The 17,609-nt window shown below is 48.7% G+C and overlaps 1 long non-coding RNA gene across 1 annotated transcript; it reads left to right on the forward strand.

The window, feature by feature from the left end:
* Positions 1–536: 536 nt before the first annotated feature.
* On the forward strand, positions 537–5,027 carry LOC117880111. The gene is made up of 3 exons (XR_004646479.1): positions 537–588; positions 1,559–1,590; positions 4,864–5,027. It is a non-coding gene; the product is annotated as an uncharacterized LOC117880111 (long non-coding RNA).
* The last annotated feature ends 12,582 nt before the right edge of the window (positions 5,028–17,609 follow it).

Raw genomic sequence — 17,609 nt, forward strand, 5'->3', positions numbered from 1 at the left:
GAAATTAAAATGAGCATTTTGTTTAAGCCTTTTTCATTGAAAATTTCATTAAGTAAGATGGTTTTGGCCAAACATTTGATTTTGGTTAAACTATTGTTCATGAAATAAAATTCTGTGGAAAAATGTCACCCAGTTCTAACTTTGTGAAAACGACCGAGTTCTCTTCAACTTCTGTCCTGAGATGTCAGGGGTTTTCGGTTCCCCCCCAATCTTAACTCCATGCTGACCTAGTGAGGTTTTGGTTAGTTGGTTTCTTGGCCATTTTGCTGAAGTAGAACAGGATGTTCAAGTCTCAGTTTTATTAGACTTTCCCTGCATAAATAGTGAAGCCACCATGTTCTCTGATTACCCAGAAGTAGGGTTTGCTGCCTTTCCCCTGAGTGTGAGCTGAATGGAGATGTAAGGTCCTAACAGGAGAACCAGCCATGGGAAGAAATCTCCTCACAGCTGGATCTCTGAAAACAGACTCAGTGTCACCAAGGTGACAGAGAGAGCATGCAGTGTCACTGATACCTCCTGTCCTTATTGCTCCCCACAGGGAACGAGTCCAGCGTGAAACTAGCAACACTCCTGAAGACCATATTGAATGTAAGAGCTTTTGTAGAGTATTGGGGTTACAGGGGTCACCTACACATGAGGGAGAAAGGTGGGGTTTGGGAGTAAATGTGTTAATTGGTGGGGGTTGGACAAATCCCAGCTCAGATTGTCTGGCCAAGAGTTACAACAACGAACTCCCTGTTATCAAGGATGAGGACAAAAGGTTCTTGGGGCCCCAGGGCTCATGCATCTGAGTCCCTGAGGTTCCTTCGTCCCACCCCTTTGCCCGTAATCCCCAGTCCTGCATTGCCATGGCTTAGGGGACTGAGCCAAAGTGCTACCACTTACCGTCCTTCATGGAAAGGACACAACCCAGGGAAAGCTCCCATTGGAAAGTGTTCCAGCCCCTTCCCTGGGAGCTGGGTGCAAGAGTGCCTCATGGGAGCTGTAGTTCAGGTGCCTCATTCTCCTGGTCTCTTTGAGCTGTGCCCTCTGGCTCTCCCATGATGCACCACTTTCTCCCCTCTTGGAGAAGGGATGGAGACCCTGGTTGCAGTGTATCATGGGAGATGAAGTCCAGCCAGCCAGCTCAACCTATAGAGGAGAATATCAGCATGAGGCAACTGAACTACGAGTCCCACCACGGTGGTATTTGAATCAGAATATATCTGCTTTTGGCCAAAATAGTTCAGTTTTGGGGCATTCATTTTTTGAACAACATGTTGAAATTTCCTCCCAAAAGGTGACCCTGTTTCTGACAAAATAGCTCTGTGGAAACCCAGACAGACAGTTTCCACTGAACATCTCCTACAGCCGCATTAAATCCTTCTGCTTCGGTATCCCCTAGTGACCTGCTCAGGATCAGGCTCCATTATGCTCAGTGCTGCCCAGGGGGAGCCCTGCCCTGGCTGGGGGAGAGGTGGGAGCCCCGCGGAGGGTTATAATTCATGCTCAGCGAGGTGCCTTCCCTTAAGGGCATTTACACCCAAGTGACAATGTGTAACTGTCTTTCTCTCCCCAGATGCCTCCGTGAATTGGCCGGGAAGCTCTGGGGTGAGTCTCAGCTTTTATTCATGACAAGGTGAAGTGATAGAAAAGAGCGATTCGTTCGCCTGTTCCAGCTCAGCAGTGACCCGTGGGCTTGGAACATGGATTTACTCAGGATTCCCAGGCTTCAGGTTGTGTCTGTAACCCTGGTCTCACTGCTGCTGCCCCAGATCTCCACCCAGGTCCCAGGAGCAGGCAGCTGCCTCCCACATCTGCTGTTAGCCTGGCTAGTCAGGCTCTGACCACCACAGACAAACATCCAGGCAAGAGGAAAACATCCTTCCCGAACTCCACACCACAGTGATAGGGGAGAATCCCCCATGGACTGAAAATCTATCTGGCTATAAAGGGGCTTTTCCCCACGAGCCTCTGCAGTCAAACAAACAACCAAGCCAGAGATGTTCAAGGTTTCAAAGTTCCCATTCAGACTCCTGGGAACGGGACAGTCAAATCCCCCAGGCAGGTTTGAAAACCTCTGGAATGTTACCCAAGTGGGAATCAGCTCTAGTGAGATGGATCCTATCAGTGAAGCCTCAGCGCCACTCGCTGGTAACCCTCCCCACCATGGGCCTCCCAAAGGGGAAGGAAGACAGACAATGGGTGAAATCCTGGGAGTTTCCCAGTGACTTCAGTATGGGCAGGATTTCCCCCAATGGGTCTCCATGCGATGTAGGTGTCAGTGAGGCGTGCACGGTCTCACACTGCTAGCAGCGACTGTGCGGTAGTGCACACACCCTGGGTATTATGTTAGTGGCAGGGAAAGCTGCTAACACAGAGCTGTCCTAGTATTTTTATTATTTTTCATATGTATCATTTTATTGAGTGTTTAAAGCAGTGTCACAAAGGGAAGAGCTGTGCGCTGCTATCATGATGGCATAGCTGGTCTCCTTGGAGTTAAGGTTGAAGTTAGCATTCTGTCATTGCTCTTATTTTCACACACACCTCCACAAACCCATTCGAGAGAGTATGAAATTTGATTACCATGTCTCATCACTATGTAGATCTTGTCCTGAAAGTTTGGGGCAAACAACTCCAGTGATCTCAGAGAGAGGGAATTCCATTCACTTTCCAGAGATTTTCCTAGAATGACTTTGGCTGTTCTTATGCATTAATGATCTGGAGGATGGCGTGGATTGCGCCCTCTACAAGTTTGCAGATGACACTAAGCTGGGCAGAGAGATAGACATGCTGGAGGGTAGGGGTAGGGTCCAGAGGAACCTAGACAAATTGGAGGATTGGGCCAAAAGAAATCTGATGAGGTTCAACAAGACAAGTGCAGAGTCCTGCACTTAGGACGGAAGAATCTCATGCACTGCTACAGACTAGGGACCGACTGGCTAAGCGGCAGTTATGCAGAAAAGGACCTGGGGATTACAGTGGATGAGAAGCTGGATATGAGTCAAGAGTGTGTCCTTGTTGCCAAGAAGGATAATGGTATATTGAGCTGCATTAATAGGAATATTGCCAGCAGATTGAGGGACGTGATTATTCCCCTCTATTTGGCACTGGTGAGGCCAAATCTGGAGTATTGCATCCAGTTTTTGCCCCCCACCCACCAGAAAGGATGTGGACAAATTGGAGAGAGTCCAGCAGAGGGCAATGAAAGTGATTAGGGGGCTGGAGTACATGACTTACGAGGAGAGCTGAGGGAACTGGGGTGTTAATCTGCAGAAGAGAAGAGTGAGGGGGGATTTGATAGCAACCTTTAGCTACCTCTAGAGGGGTTCCAAAGAGGATGGAGCTCGGCTGTTCTCATTAGTGGTGGATGACAGAACATGGAGCAATGGTCTCAAGTTGCAGTGGGGGAGGTCCAGGTTGGATATTAGGAAACACTATTTCACTAGGAGTGTGGTGAAGCACTGGAATGGGTGACCTAGGGAGATGGTGGCATCTCCATTCTTAGAGGTTTTTAAGGTCAGGCTTGACAAAGCCCTGGCTGGGATGATTTTGTTGGGTATTGGTCCTGCTTTGAGCAGGGGGTTAGACTGGATAACGTCCTGAGGTCCCTTCCAACCCTAGTCTTCTATGATTCTATGCTAACAAATGCTGATTTATCCCTTAGAGCTTTTAGTAATTGACTGTAGGACAGAGTACTACTTGCAGAGATTTTTATGACTCATGTGAATTCCGAAGCTGGTTTAACCCTCTTAATATTATACATATTGGTTCTTGAAGCATGGTAGTCACCCCGCTCCTCCATGGAGTGGTTAAAAGCAGCCCTGGAGAGGGCTGTGGCTGGGGAAAGGCTGATTGGGGAAGCAGCCACAGCTGAGGCCACGCCCCATCAGGCCACAGCTGGCCCTATAAAAGGGCTGTGAGCCAGGCACTCAGGAAACACTCTCTTTAGCCTTTTGAGAGAGAAGGACCTGCTGCTTAGGAGCTGAGCAGGTTACCTGAGGTGGAGCAGTGCTGGAGAAGGGCAGAGGGAGCTGGGGAGCTCCAGCCTAGCAAAACTCCAGGCTGCAGGACTAGTTAAGGGCCCACAAAAGGTACTGGGGCTGCAGAGGGGCAGCCCAGAAATATGCAGAGAGAGCTGGTCCAACCCCTCTTGCCGTTGATGAGTGGTTTACAGACTGCAGTCTGTCCCAGGGAGTGGGGGCTAAATGATGACTGGCAGTCCTCACTGAGGTGAGGTTGGGATACGGGGTTGGGGGTTCCCCTGGGAGGGGATACCCAGAGTGAGGGTGTGCTGCAGTGGGCAGAACCCCTGGACAAAGGGTACCGGGGTCCGGGAGGGACATGCGAGCCAGCGGCAGGTGAGACACCAGCCTCCAGAAGGCGCTCTGGGCTGGAAGAGCTAATTCCCAAGATGCCCAGCAGGAGGCACCGTGCCGGTGATTCATCACTCCGCCACAGTTCTCCTTTGACCCAAGCAGTTAGCCAATAATCTAGGTCTTGTGTATAGTAAGATTGAGAGGTGAAAGTGATGACAGAGACAGGTATGTTCATAGATCCAACTCCATTTATTTACCTAACAACATTTTCTTTGATCCCAGCTCCAAGCCTCTTTTCCATCAGCACTCTGCCCAAAAGCTCTCTTTCCAACTCGGGGGCAAAAAAAGGGCCAGACCAAGGCTGGGGAGTGGGAAATCTGAGCTGCATGCCTCAGATAGATTAATGTAGGAAGTGAGGCCGATGTTGTTTCCCATCCTAGATGCCCCTTAGAACTGCTCCTGATGTACATAAAGCAGTGCTATCAGATGGACATTTTATGGTTTCATTTCTCTGGTTTTAAGCTAGCTTAGTAGAAAAGTAACATTACTGTGTTTTATCTTAAAGCATCCACCGCCTCAGGGAGAAGAGACGCTGACATACGCAGCGATCACTCTGCAGCGGGGCAGATGTCATTAATGCTCCATTGCTGAAATGCAGTGATCGTCACAGCCCAGCCACATCAAAGACCCTCCTGAAATCAGAAGCAACTGTAGCGGCCGTGCAGTAAGAAAGTGAGAGACCTTCTCTGGAGCTACAGCTAGACCATGCACAGTGACCAGAAGTGCTGTAGGACACTAGAATATTCTTAGGGCAAATGCTACTTGTTTTCCTTTTGGAAAAAAATTTCTTCTGAATAAAATTTGAAAAAAAAACCAAACAAACTCCGTATTCCTACCCCCTGACTCTTAATATGGACAACTCAACTCCCAAGTCCTCTCAGCTCTGTTTAGAGATTCCATTGCCAACCCAAAGTGTACAAAAATCATGAGGCAGCTCCCCCAAAATCCCAAGATTAACTCAAGAATTCATGAGGTGTTTTTTTAATTATGCATTTTGTTTGCTTTTATTTGATTTCTGGTGTTTGACCTTTTGGAGGTCAGGTTTCCCAGGTGTTCTTCACAACCTGGAGGGCTAGAAATGTACACATTTCAACTAAACCCAAGATTCTCATGTAATCCCAGCACCTGAGGAGTGGGACTTTAAGAAAAACAGTGAATATTATGAGATGTGCTGTGAAATCATGAGAACTGACAACAGCGTCAGGGTGACCTTTGAATTTGCAGGTCTGTTTAATGTTATGCAGGTTTGTAGGGATGTGATGGAATATAAATGTCAAGCAAAAAGTATTAGTCACAAGCTATGGCTTTGTGAAACTGTTTGTTAGCCTCATCCAGAGAGTGCAGCCATGTGGATGCAAGAGAACATCATGCCAGTATTTGGCTCCCTGGAAAGCAGTCACTGCATGAAGCAATTACATCGCTTTGGTGTCTGGGTTTGAGCTGATGTTTGGCAGGAATTCTAGACTGATGGCCAGGTTTCTGTAAGTGCCAGCACCCAGCAGCTGATAAAAACTCTCATTTGAGAACAGTGATTGACAGCTACTGGGTCCTGGGTGCTTTGGAAAATCTAGCCACTGTATTTAGGAGCCTAACTGAGAGCCGAACCCTGGAAAATCTGGCCATGTTGTGAGATTTCAAATGAGCGACAGAGGCCCTGCTGCTGGTACAATCAGTGCCAGAGCAATGTTGCTGGATCGTGCTGCAAACACTGGTGGATTTGGGAATCGTTCTTTCCCTCTTGTACCTTTGTTTTGTGTTGCTAGTTCAAGCTCTTTGAACTGTTGTGAGTGTGTTTAACTATCCAGAGAAGCCCTTTTCTGCAGGGCTTTGAGCTCCCTGGCACCTTTCCATAGCGACTCAGGCAGCTTTCAGGTAATTAAGAAAATGAATTGTGTCATGGGAAAAAGCATCATCTTCTTTCTGATCGGAGTCTTCTGCTGCAGGTTCATGCGGACGATAACTCGCCTCCTTCCTCCCTCTCAGCTGGTTTTTCTTTAGCTTTGCCACCCCCAGTGCTCAAAACTAAGAAGTCAGGCCACCCAGATCATGAGATTGGCTTAAAAAACAAGAGACTTTTAGAAATGATCAGTGTTGGGTTCTTTGCCTCCTGGTGTTGGAGCCTTTAAGGTTTTTTCTACACAGGGATGCTCAGGAAAATTAATCTGAATTAACTAAAGGTATGAATTTAAAGTGGATTATTTAAACTGCATTAAATGCCTGTATGGACATGCTTACTCAGAATGAAAGCCCTAATTCAAATGGTAGCTAAACTCACTTCCAATGTGAACTAAACTCTGAGTGGGAGAGTGGAGAGGGGTCTGGGGAGATACCACTGAGCAGCTCAAAGCAGGGTGTTGAAGAGACACCATTGGCCAGTGCTGCATAATAAGCCACTGTAGTAAGAGTCTTTGCCCAGGTAACTCCTCCAGCTAGTTGGGGACACGGTCAGTCACTTTGCCCTGAGCCGACAGACCTAGTCAGGCCAGGGACACACCGAGCTCTGTCAGATCTTAGCCCTGCCATGAACTGTCCCAGCCAGACAGCTCAGCCCAGCTCCTTCCTTCTCTACAAATAATCCCTCCTTCCAGAGACACTGTATGATTAGGGAGAAAGGATGGGCCCATGCTTAAGGCATCTGGGAGATTGAGATTCAAGTCCCAGCTCTGCTGCAGAGTCCTTGGGCCTGTCACTTCATCTCTCTGGGCATCAGCTCCACATCTGTGAAATGGGGATAATATTTCTGCCTTGTCTAAGGGGACAATTTTCAAAGTCCTTCTGGGATTAGGATCAGAAGTTCCTGACTGTGCTCTGTGCCCACTGCCTTGTGCTTCTATATCCCCCAGGGGCTTTTGAAAATCCCCCCATAGATTGGGAACTTTTCCGGGCAGGGGCTGTCTCTCACTAAGGGTTTGTCTACACCGGGAAATGGACTAGCAGAACTACAGCAGTGTAACTGACTCACTGCAGTTATCCTGGGATAACTCCCCGTGGGGACACTCTTATTCCAGAATGAGAGAGCCTTGGGCAGGGTTAGTTTACACCATTTTCAAAGTGACATAAGATAAACTGGACAAAGCCCCTTGTACACTGGAATAAGAGTGTCCCCTGGGGAATTTTCCTGGGATAGCTGTAGTGGGTTACTTGGATCAGTATAGTTCTGCTGGTCAAATTCCCTATGCAGACCAGCCATTAGTGTCTGCAGCACCCAGCGCAAAGGAGCCCTGACCTTCACTGGGGTCTCTGGTGGGTGCTTTTATATAAATAATAACGGCAAAATGCAGTCTGGGCTCAGCCAACAAGCACCGGACAAGGATCAAAGAACAAGGTCTCTATCCCTACTAGGGTTGCCAACTTTTCAGTTTCTGAAAATTGGACATCCCTGCTCCACCTCCTCCCGTGCTCCACTCCTCGCCGCCAGGCCAGGGACCACCACACTCACCCACTCCACCTGTTACCTGCAGAGGACGGAAGATTCTCTCTCCATGAGCCATTCACTCAAGTCACACAAAAAGTCTATGGAGGAGCTGGGACTAAAACCCAGGAGTCCTGACCTCCAGTCTCCCCTTGCTCTAACCCATTAGCCCCAACTCCCCTCCCAGAGCTAGGGAGAGAGCCCAGGAGTCCTGACTCCCACTTCCTCCAGGCCCCCAACGCCAAGGCAAGGGATGGTCCCAAACATGCCCAGCTGTCCCCTGCCAGTCTGGGTCTGTGGAAGTGAGCAGGGGCTGCTCACTTTCATCTGGGGAACTTTCTCCATTGTTTGTATTCACCCTCGGCAGCTGTGACTCGCTCACCTGGGCTGGCTCCAGAAAATTTACATGGAAATATTGGTTCCGGGGTCTCCCCACTTCTCCAGAGGGGTTTAATGACCCTCTGCTCTCGGTTACTCTGCACCCCACAGTGAGGGACTCCCTGGGCCCCAGCTACTGGTCTACCTTGGCTGAAGCTGGGGTGGCTCGCTGCAAAGTGTTGCAGCCTGCCAACTTCTGCCGCCTGGAGTGAGCGGGCACTCTAGTTCCGAGGGAGTGGTGCTCCTGGGCTCATACCTGGGCGGTAATCATGCCATGGGAAGCAGCCCTGTATGGCGTGCTGAGCCTAGGCCCCTCTGCAGTGACAGGGGGCGAATGGAGCGGGGCCAGGACCTGCTCTTCGAACAGCCCATCTCCCGACATGGACGCCCTGCAGGTAGCATGTTGCCCCCTTCCTTCCATGGCCTCTTTGATGTGCTCGGAGCTTTTCCTTCTCTTGCCCGCTCTGCTCGCAGGACCAGTGCAAACCTGTGGGTGCTGCCCTTCCCCAGCCCCAGGTCGACCCCCTACTTAAGCAGAGCTGCTGCCCTGGGCTACGAGATGCCCCCCAAAGCCACCACTGAGCATGGGCAGCAGTTATCATAGGCAGGGAGAGGTTGTGCCTCCCCAAACAGCCTAGCATGCCCCGCCCATGCTCCACCCCAGGGCCAGGCCCCTCCTACAGTTCCAGGGCTCTGCCCTGGCTGGCCCAGGCCAGGTGGAGCTGGCCTGCCTGCCTTCTGCAGGGACTTGGGGCAACTGGTGCTGGGGCCGTGGTGCCCGGCACACCAGGACTGGGGGCACTGCTGCCTGGTGCTCCAGGGCTGGCTACCAGGCACACCAGGGCTGGGGGTGCTGGGGACAGGGGCCATGGTGGGGGTGCTCTGGACTCCTGTGGGGGAGGGGGAGAAGGGGAGGGGTGAGGTTTCTGGCACAAGGTGGGGGGACCGGGGGCTAGCCTCCCCAAAAGGTGGGTCACTGGCCTCCCATGCAGCCGTGGCTCTCCATCAATAGGCTGAACAGCTGCTGGTTTTCCCGCCCTCTCAACAGGGAGGCTGATCATGGTTACTCTGGTAACCGGACTATTAGTGCTGACCGGACATTGCCAGGTCCCCTTTTCGACCCGACATTCCAGGCAAAAACGGGACACCCGGCAACCCCAGTCCCTGCTTCGCTATTCTGTACCCAAGCTGGGCATTATTCTGTCTCCAGTGGAGCCTTGGGATTCAGCTGTCAGACTGTGAGTGTAACCCACATGCCAAATAAGGAGATATCGCTGTAGAAGATCTAGAGAGATGTGGGGAGAGGAATACGTTTTGTCTGGGGCACTATTGCTAGACAGATGCACAATTAGCATTGCACACCCACAAGTTTTGAAACTGGGTGTAGTAGTTTTGAGCATGCTCAATAGGCTCCCTGTAGCTGGACTCATAAACTCCATTGAAGCCAGTAGTCAGGATAGCTGCTTTACAAAAACACATGTGACCTGCCTGGGCTGGGAGAAGCTCAGCTCCAGGAGCAAAAAGCAAGCTGCTTTCTTGTAACTGAATTTTGCAGCAGGTTAGTGCTATTGTTAACTTTCCAGCAGAGAAGCACAAACCCCTGTTATTAAAAAAAGGGAGGGAAAACTAACGTCTTTCCTTTTAATTTGATACCTTAAATGTTATTTAATTTTATTAAAACCAGTCTGGTTCACCAATTCACTTCTTATTTAAATGTAATAATAAAGAAAAAGTTCATCTATATTTTGGTATTGTCAATGTTTCTATTTGTTTGTAACAGGGTTTTTCATTCATATACAGTACTTAATACTAATTAATTACTTTTCCATCAGAGGTGAAGAAGTGTGCATGAATTCCAAGTAAAAATTTCTGCACATAAGAGAAAAAGAAAGATATTTTCCAGTGCTTTTCAGAAATCTCTATAAAGTTAATAAACAAAGTCTCTTATGTAAAACTGAGGGGATCTCAATCTAAGCTTTTAGAACTCTAAGTTACTTCTCAAGTTTTGTGACAACTAACCTGTTTAAATTTAATTTTTCTTTTATTTACATTTATACGCAACTAAAAGTATATATGTAAATTATAACACAGCCTTTTTATTTAGTAAAAAAATGAGCTCTTATTTTTATCATTTTATCATTATAAAATATTATAAAGTTAATTCCTAAAAATGAAGTTCATTCCTTTTAAATGAACTGTAAAAAGATTAACCCAGTGCAATCGTTTCTGAAAATCCTCAATAACTAAATTTTGGCTCTGCATGTGCTCTTCTATACAAATTGTGTTAAAGCACTTAACAAAATCAACACACACAGAGATCCTGCCAGCACAGTAACTCGGTTACAGTATTTTGGAGATTCACACCATAATTTACAGATTATCATAATTTTTCAGTACAAAACCTGTTTCTAAGTGGGCTTCTCACTGTGTGAATCCCGCAAAGCCAGACTGCTTTTTATTATTATTAGCAGTGCGGTAGCACCTAGGACCCCAGTCATGAACCAGGATCCCATTGTGCTAGGTGCTGTACAAACCCAGAACATGAAGAGAGTTACCCCAGTGTAGATCAGCAACATGACTTGAACCCTTAAGCATCAAATACCCAGTTCATACCCTTGTTAGCTGAACCACATAAGTAATTACTAGGTTCATTTTAAATCAGCTACTGGAGAAGAATGTGACAAACCCTTTCTCAACAGGTTACACAAGTACTCACTTGTCAGCAGTAGAATATGGTTGATCAAGAATCGTGGCTTTTACTTTGGTTCTGGGAGAGGAGTGTGGCTTATAATGAATAGAAATATGACAACCCAGCCTGTTAGTCACTCTGAAAGGTGGTGTGGTGCAGTAAATGACCAGAATGGAGTTTGTCTTTAGAGACGTGGGTCCTAGGCAGAGCCGTAATTAGGAATTTTAGTCCCTGGGGTGAGCGTGCCTCCGCCCAAGACGTGGGGGTTGATCCACTTTCACCCCTCTCTGGGTTGGGCACACAACCAAAAATCAGAACTATCGATAAGAACTGATTGAACTGGTACCTTGTCACAGGCATACATGTGATAGTGGCTGGGTGAAGGTGGTGCGCCCTCCTCTAGCCACCTTCACCCACCCACTAACACATGGATGCCTGCGACAAGGTATCAGTTCAATCAGCACACCAGAGTGCTGTGTGTGTCTTCACTAGTACAAAGATGCCTCTCCTATGATTAAAGGAACAGGAGTACTTGTAGCACTCCTGTTTTTTTTCCAGATACAGACTAACACGGCTGCTACTCTGTCTCCTATGACTTCTCATTTCATACACTGATATAAAAAAGTCACGTATTCCACTTTAGATCTTGTCACTTACTACGCATATCGCTACCCTTATCCTTGCTCCTGCTAGTTCGAACGAACATCCTTATCCATTATCCGTTAAGAATCCTTATTGCGGTTGCAGGAACAAACCATCCCGATATGTAGAAAGAATAGTAAATATGGCAGGCGACCAGCTTGGCTTAACAGTGAAATCCTTGCTGATCTTAAACGCAAAAAAGAACCTTACAAGAAGTGGAAGATTGGACAAATGACCAGGGAGGAGTATAAAAATATTGCTCAGGCATGCAGGAGTGAAATCAGGAAGGCCAAATCACACTTGGAGTTGCAGCTAGCAAGAGATGTTAAGAGTAACAAGAAGGGTTTCTTCAGGTATGTTAGCAACAAGAAGAAAGTCAAGGAAAGTGTGGGCACCTTACTGAATGAGGGAGGCAACCTAGTGAAAGAGGATGTGGAAAAAGCTAATGTACTCAATGCTTTTTTTGCCTCTGTCTTCACAAACAAGGTCAGCTCCCAGACTGCTGCATTGGGCAGCAAAATATGGGGAGAAGGTGACCAGCCCTTTGTGGAGAAAGAAGTGGTTCGGGACTATTTAGAAAAACTGGACGAGCACAAGTCCATGGGGCCGGATGCGCTGCATCCGAGGGTGCTAAAGGAGTTGGCGGATGTGATTGTGGAGCCATTGGCCATTATCTTTGAAAACTCATGGCGATCGGGGGAGGTCCTGGATGCCTGGAAAAAGGCTAATGTGCCCATCTTTAAAAAGGGAAGAAGGAGGATCTGGGGAACTACAGGCCAGTCAGCCTCACCTCAGTCCCTGGAAAAATCATGGAGCAGGTCCTCAAGGAATCAATTCTGAAGCACTTAGAGGAGAGGAAAGTGATCAGGAACAGTCAGCATGGATTCACCAAGGGCAATTCATGCCTGACTAACCTAATTGCCTTCTATGAGGAGATAACTGGGTCTGTGGATGAGGGGAAAGCAGTGGATGTGTTATTCCTTGACTTTAGCAAAGTTATTGATACAGTCTCCCACAGTATTCTTGCCGGCAAGTTAAAGAAGTATGGGCTGGATGAATGGACTATAAGGTGGATAGAAAGCTGGCTCGATCGTCGGGCTCAACGGCTCCATGTCTAGTTGGCAGCCGGTTTCAAGCAGAGTGCCCCAAGGGTCGGTCCTGGGGTGGTTTTGTTCAATATCTTCATTAATGATCTGGAGGATGGCATGGACTGCACTCTCAGCAAGTTTGCAGATGACACTAAACTGGGAGGAGTGATAGATAGGCTGGAGGGTAGGGATAGGATACAGAGGGACCTAGACAAATGAGAGGATTGGGCCAAAAGAAATCTGATGAGGTTCAACAAGGACAAGTGCAGAATCCTTCACTTAGGATGGAAGAATCCCATGTACTGTTACAGACTAGGGACCGAATGGCTAGGAAGCAGTTCTGCAGAAAAGGACCTTGGGGTTACAGTGGACGAGAAGCTGGATATGAGTCAACAGTGTGCCCTTGTTGCCAAGAAGGCTAATGGCATTTTGGGCTGTATAAGTAGGGGCATTGCCTGGAGATCGAGGGACGTGATCATTCCCCTCTATTCGACATTGGTGAGGCCTCATCTGGAGTACTGTGTCCAGTTTGGGGCCCCACACGACAAGAAGGATGTGGAAAAATTGGTAAGAGTCCAGCGGAGGGCAACAAAAATGATTAGGGGACTGGAGCACATGACTTCTGAGGAGAGGCTGAGGGAACTGGGATTGTTTAGTCTGCAGAAGAGAAGTATGAGGGGGGATTTGATAGCTGCTTTCAACTACCTGAAAGGGGGTTCCAAAGAGGATGGATCTAGACTGTTCTCAGTGGTACCAGATGACAGAACAAGGAGTAATGGTCTCAAGTTACAGCGTGGGAGGTTTAGGTTGAATATTAGGAAAAAACTTTTTCACTAGGAGGGTGGTGAAGCCCTGGAATGGGTTACTTAGGGAGGTGGTGGAATCTCCTTCCTTAGAGGTTTTTAAGGTCAGGCTTGACAAAGCCCTGGCTGGGATGATTTAGTTCGGAATTGGCTCTGCTTTGAGCAGGGGGTTGGACTAGATGACCTCCTGAGGTCCCTTCCAACCCTGATATTCTATGATTCTATGATTATCTTGTCATCCCCTCTTCATCCTTAGGAGCAGTCGGTGTGTTCCTGTGCCATCTCTTAAGCCTGTAATTACAGAGTTACTTGAGAACTCTGTGTGTCTCTGTACCATCCTCTCAGGTCAGGAATGAGCTCACTTGGTCAGCCAATACCCATTGTGTTACTATTCTGTCAAGGACTACTTTGGTTCGCAGCCTTTGGTTCATTCTGTTAGTTATGTCCAGAGCTCCAGCATGGGTGGCCCATAATGGAGGCTGAAGGAAGCTAAGCCACCCCAAGCCTCCTCCTCCTGGGACCGGGCCATGGTGGGGCTCAGAGCCGGGGCTTGGGGCCAGTGGTTTTCGGAGCCCTTGAGGCTCGTCTGTCTGGTCAGGCTGGCTGGGGCGGCTGACACGAGCCAGCTGGGGAGGCTCAGGTGTGCGGGCAGGCCGGTGTATGGACCGGCACTTGGGGTGGGTCAGGCGGGTGGACTGGCTGGGGCTCGTGGGGGGGAGGGGAGGTTTGGATGGGCAGGCTGGGATAGCTTGGGCAGTAGTGCCAGCACTCAGGGCAGCTCGGGGGGGGGGGGGGGGGGGGACTCGGGTGCCTCAGACCAGCCAGCCGGTGCTTCTGTGGCCTGGGCGGGCGGGACCTTGGGCAGAAGAGATTAGATGGGGGCTAGCATCTCCGAATGGGCGGTTAATGTGCCACCCATGGGCTCCTGCAAGACCTGCACCCATATGCCCGCATTTGTGTCACAGGCATTCAGCAATAAAATTTTAACTTTTCATGAAAAAACTGATAACCTAAAAATTGGCTTAGGGCAGGGAATATTAGGTTTTGGCCACTTCCAAAATATTTTCGGGTTTTAGTTTTCCAACAAAACAAAAATGTTCAAAGAAAGGAGTGACTTCCACAAATAAAAAAGTAAAATAAAAATATTTAGTCAAAATCTAGTTTTCTATCTGAAAAAAGATCTTGATGTAAAATTCTCAGCTGGGCCTGGTGCAGTCATCATTGAACGTTGTCTTTCCTCAGTGCCATTGGTGTGCTGGTGCTGTACATTCAGGTATCATATTGCATGGCCCCTGCCCTGAAAATGTGCCATGGTTTGTACTCTGCAATGTTAAACTTTCTAATATCCTTTGTTACAGTCTATCCTGGGCATGTCTGTGGCCTGGCCTAGCTGCCCAGTTAGTCTGTCAGTGTTGGGCCTTCGGTACACACCAGATCTGCACATTCCACTGAGCTTCCTGAAATCTGTGTCAAGACCAACAGCTCATCTGGTCCCTCTTCCCCATTCACAGTTAGGTGGTTCAACCATCCCAGATTGCACATCTTCTTCCCTTTCTCTGTCAGACTCTTGATCACCATCTCTGGTACCTATTGCACTTTTGCTCAAAGCAGGGGTTATTAAACTGAGAGGGGACATCTCTTTCTACCAGACAGGCTCTAGCTCAGCCAGAAGTGAGCAGCTCAATGCAGGGATCCCTGGGGGAGACTCTCTGGCCTGGGCTGTGCAGATGCTCTGACTAAATGGTCCCATTGGTCCCTTCTGGCCTTTAAAGGTACAACTATGAAAATAAACTGCCCTGGAAACCTCATGAGAACAGACTAAAAGAGAGAGAAAGAGAATGAGGCAGGTTAATGTGTAAGGACAAAAATAACGTTGTGTGAACGGGTTTTTCAATCCCACATTACAGCATGTGATACGCCCCCCCAGCCCGCTGGGCTGCTAGCTCTGGGTCAGGCTGGGGAGAGCTCACTGCTGGGCGGGGGAAGAAGAGTCTGCACAGGAGACTCTGCAGATTCTCACGACGCTGTCAGCTAGTCCTGCGGTTCCCATCCTGCGCGGCTGCACGGAGCAGCTGGACTGTGTGTGCAGAGAGTTGCTAAGCTGGAGCATTGACTCTCCTCTCCCTTCCCTTTTCTGAGCAGCAGCTGATTACTCTCTAGTCCTGCTGCGTCTGGCTCCATTAATATCCCCACCAGGTCTGCCCTGCCTGCCCAGGAGTTTGGGCTGGTGGGAGAGAAGCAGGATCTAGCCCAGAAGCAATAGGGTGTGAGATCAATTAAATCCCCTGGGGCAGATTTTCCAGCTTGTATCTCTGACGTTTTCCCTGTTTCCCTGTCCCATCCCATCCAGGCTCTTCCCCTCTTTGGGTGAAATAGCCCAGGGTCATTGGTCTTCCAGGTAGATACCCGGTTGGTCATTGTCACCCAGCTTTTGGGACAGCCGGGGACTGAGGGGAGGAAGAACAATCTTGTGCCTAGGGCAGTGGACTGGTGCTCAAGAGCCCTGGGTTCAACCCTTGACTCAGCTGCAGACTCCTGTGTGCCCTGCACTCAGTCACTTAGTCTCTCCGTGTGCCTCAGTCTCCCCATCTGTGAAAGGAGGATGAACTTCAGGAGTGTCTGAGGATAAACCCATTAATGATTGTGAGGGGTCAGATACTCCAGTGACAGGAGATGTACAAGGAAATGGAAAGCATTGATGGGAAGAGCATTTTATGCCACAGCTTCTCTATAGACAGGGAAATTTAACAGTGTAATTAAACTGCTCTAGCATTGCTGGTGTAACTCCCATGGGGAGACTCTTGTTCTCAAATCAGAGCCTTTGCCAGGTTTATTCATAGATTCTAAAGCCAGAAGGGACCACTGTGATCATCTAGTCTGACTCCCTGTATAACACCAGACAGAGAACTGCCCCAAAATAACTCCTGCTTGAACTAGAGCTTCATTGGTTCATAGAGCAGGTCCTCAAGGAATCAATTCTGAAGCACTTAGAGGAGAGGAAAGTGATCAGGAACAGTCAGCATGGATTCACCAAGGGGAAGTCATGCCTGACTAACCTAATTGCCTTCTATGAGGAGATAACTGGGTCTGTGGATGAGGGGAAAGCAGTGGATGTGCTATTCCTTGACTTTAGCAAAGCTTTTGATACAGTCTCCCACACAGTATTCTTGCCAGCAAGTTAAAGAAGTATGGGCTGGATGAATCGACTGTAAGCTGGATAGAAAGCTGGATAGATCGTCGGGCTCAACGGGTAGTGATCAATGGCTCCATGTCTAGTTGGCAGCCGGTATTAAGCGGAATGCCCCAAAGGTTGGTCCTGGGGCCGGTTTTATTCAATATCTTCATTAATGATCTGGAGGATGGCGTGGACTGCACACTCAGCAAGTTTGCAGATGACATTAAACTGGGAGGAGTGGTAGATACGCTGGAGGGTACGGATAAGATACAGAGGGACCTAGACAAATTAGAGGATTGGTCCAAAAGAAATCTGATGAGGTTCAACAAGGACAAGTGCAGAGTCCTGCACTTAGTACGGAAGAATCCCATTCACTGTTACAGACTAGGGACCGAGTGGCTAGGCAGCAGTTCTGCAGAAAAGGACCTAGGGGTTACCGTGGATTAGGGTGACCAGATGACAGGAAGAAAATATTGGGACACAAGGGGGTGGGGGGAGGTCACTGGTGGAGCAAAAAAACCACAAAACCAAGTGCTGGCGGTGTAACGACACAAACAGCTCCCTCTCCCAATTCCCTACTGTGGCCCGGTGCTGCCGGCAGCCAGGGGGCAGGAGCTGAGAACAGCCGAGTGCTGGGGGCAGTCAGAGGAGATTATGCACCCTCCCTTAGCTATGCATACCTTCAGCCTCTGGTTTTCAGGAGAGGGGGGAAAAAACCAATGGAGAACAGCTGAGTGCTGCCGGCGGAGAAAAAAAAAAAAAGCAGAGTGCAGCGTCCCGACCGAAGATCAATCGGGACGCGGGACAAATACCTAAATATCGGGATGGTCCCGATTTTATCGGGACGTCTGGTCACCCTACCGTGGATGAAAAGCTGGATATGAGTCAACAGTGTGCCCTTGTTGCCAAGAAGACTAACGGCATTTTGGGCTGTATGGGGCATTGCCAACAGATCGAGGGACGTGATCATTCCCCTCTATTTGGCAGTGGTGAGGCCTCATCTGGAATACTGTGTCCAGTTTTGGGCCCCACACTACAAGAAGGGTGTGGAAAAATTGGAAAGA

Source organism: Trachemys scripta, chromosome 7, assembly GCF_013100865.1.
Source record: "Trachemys scripta elegans isolate TJP31775 chromosome 7, CAS_Tse_1.0, whole genome shotgun sequence".
Classification (NCBI taxonomy): domain Eukaryota; kingdom Metazoa; phylum Chordata; order Testudines; family Emydidae; genus Trachemys; species Trachemys scripta.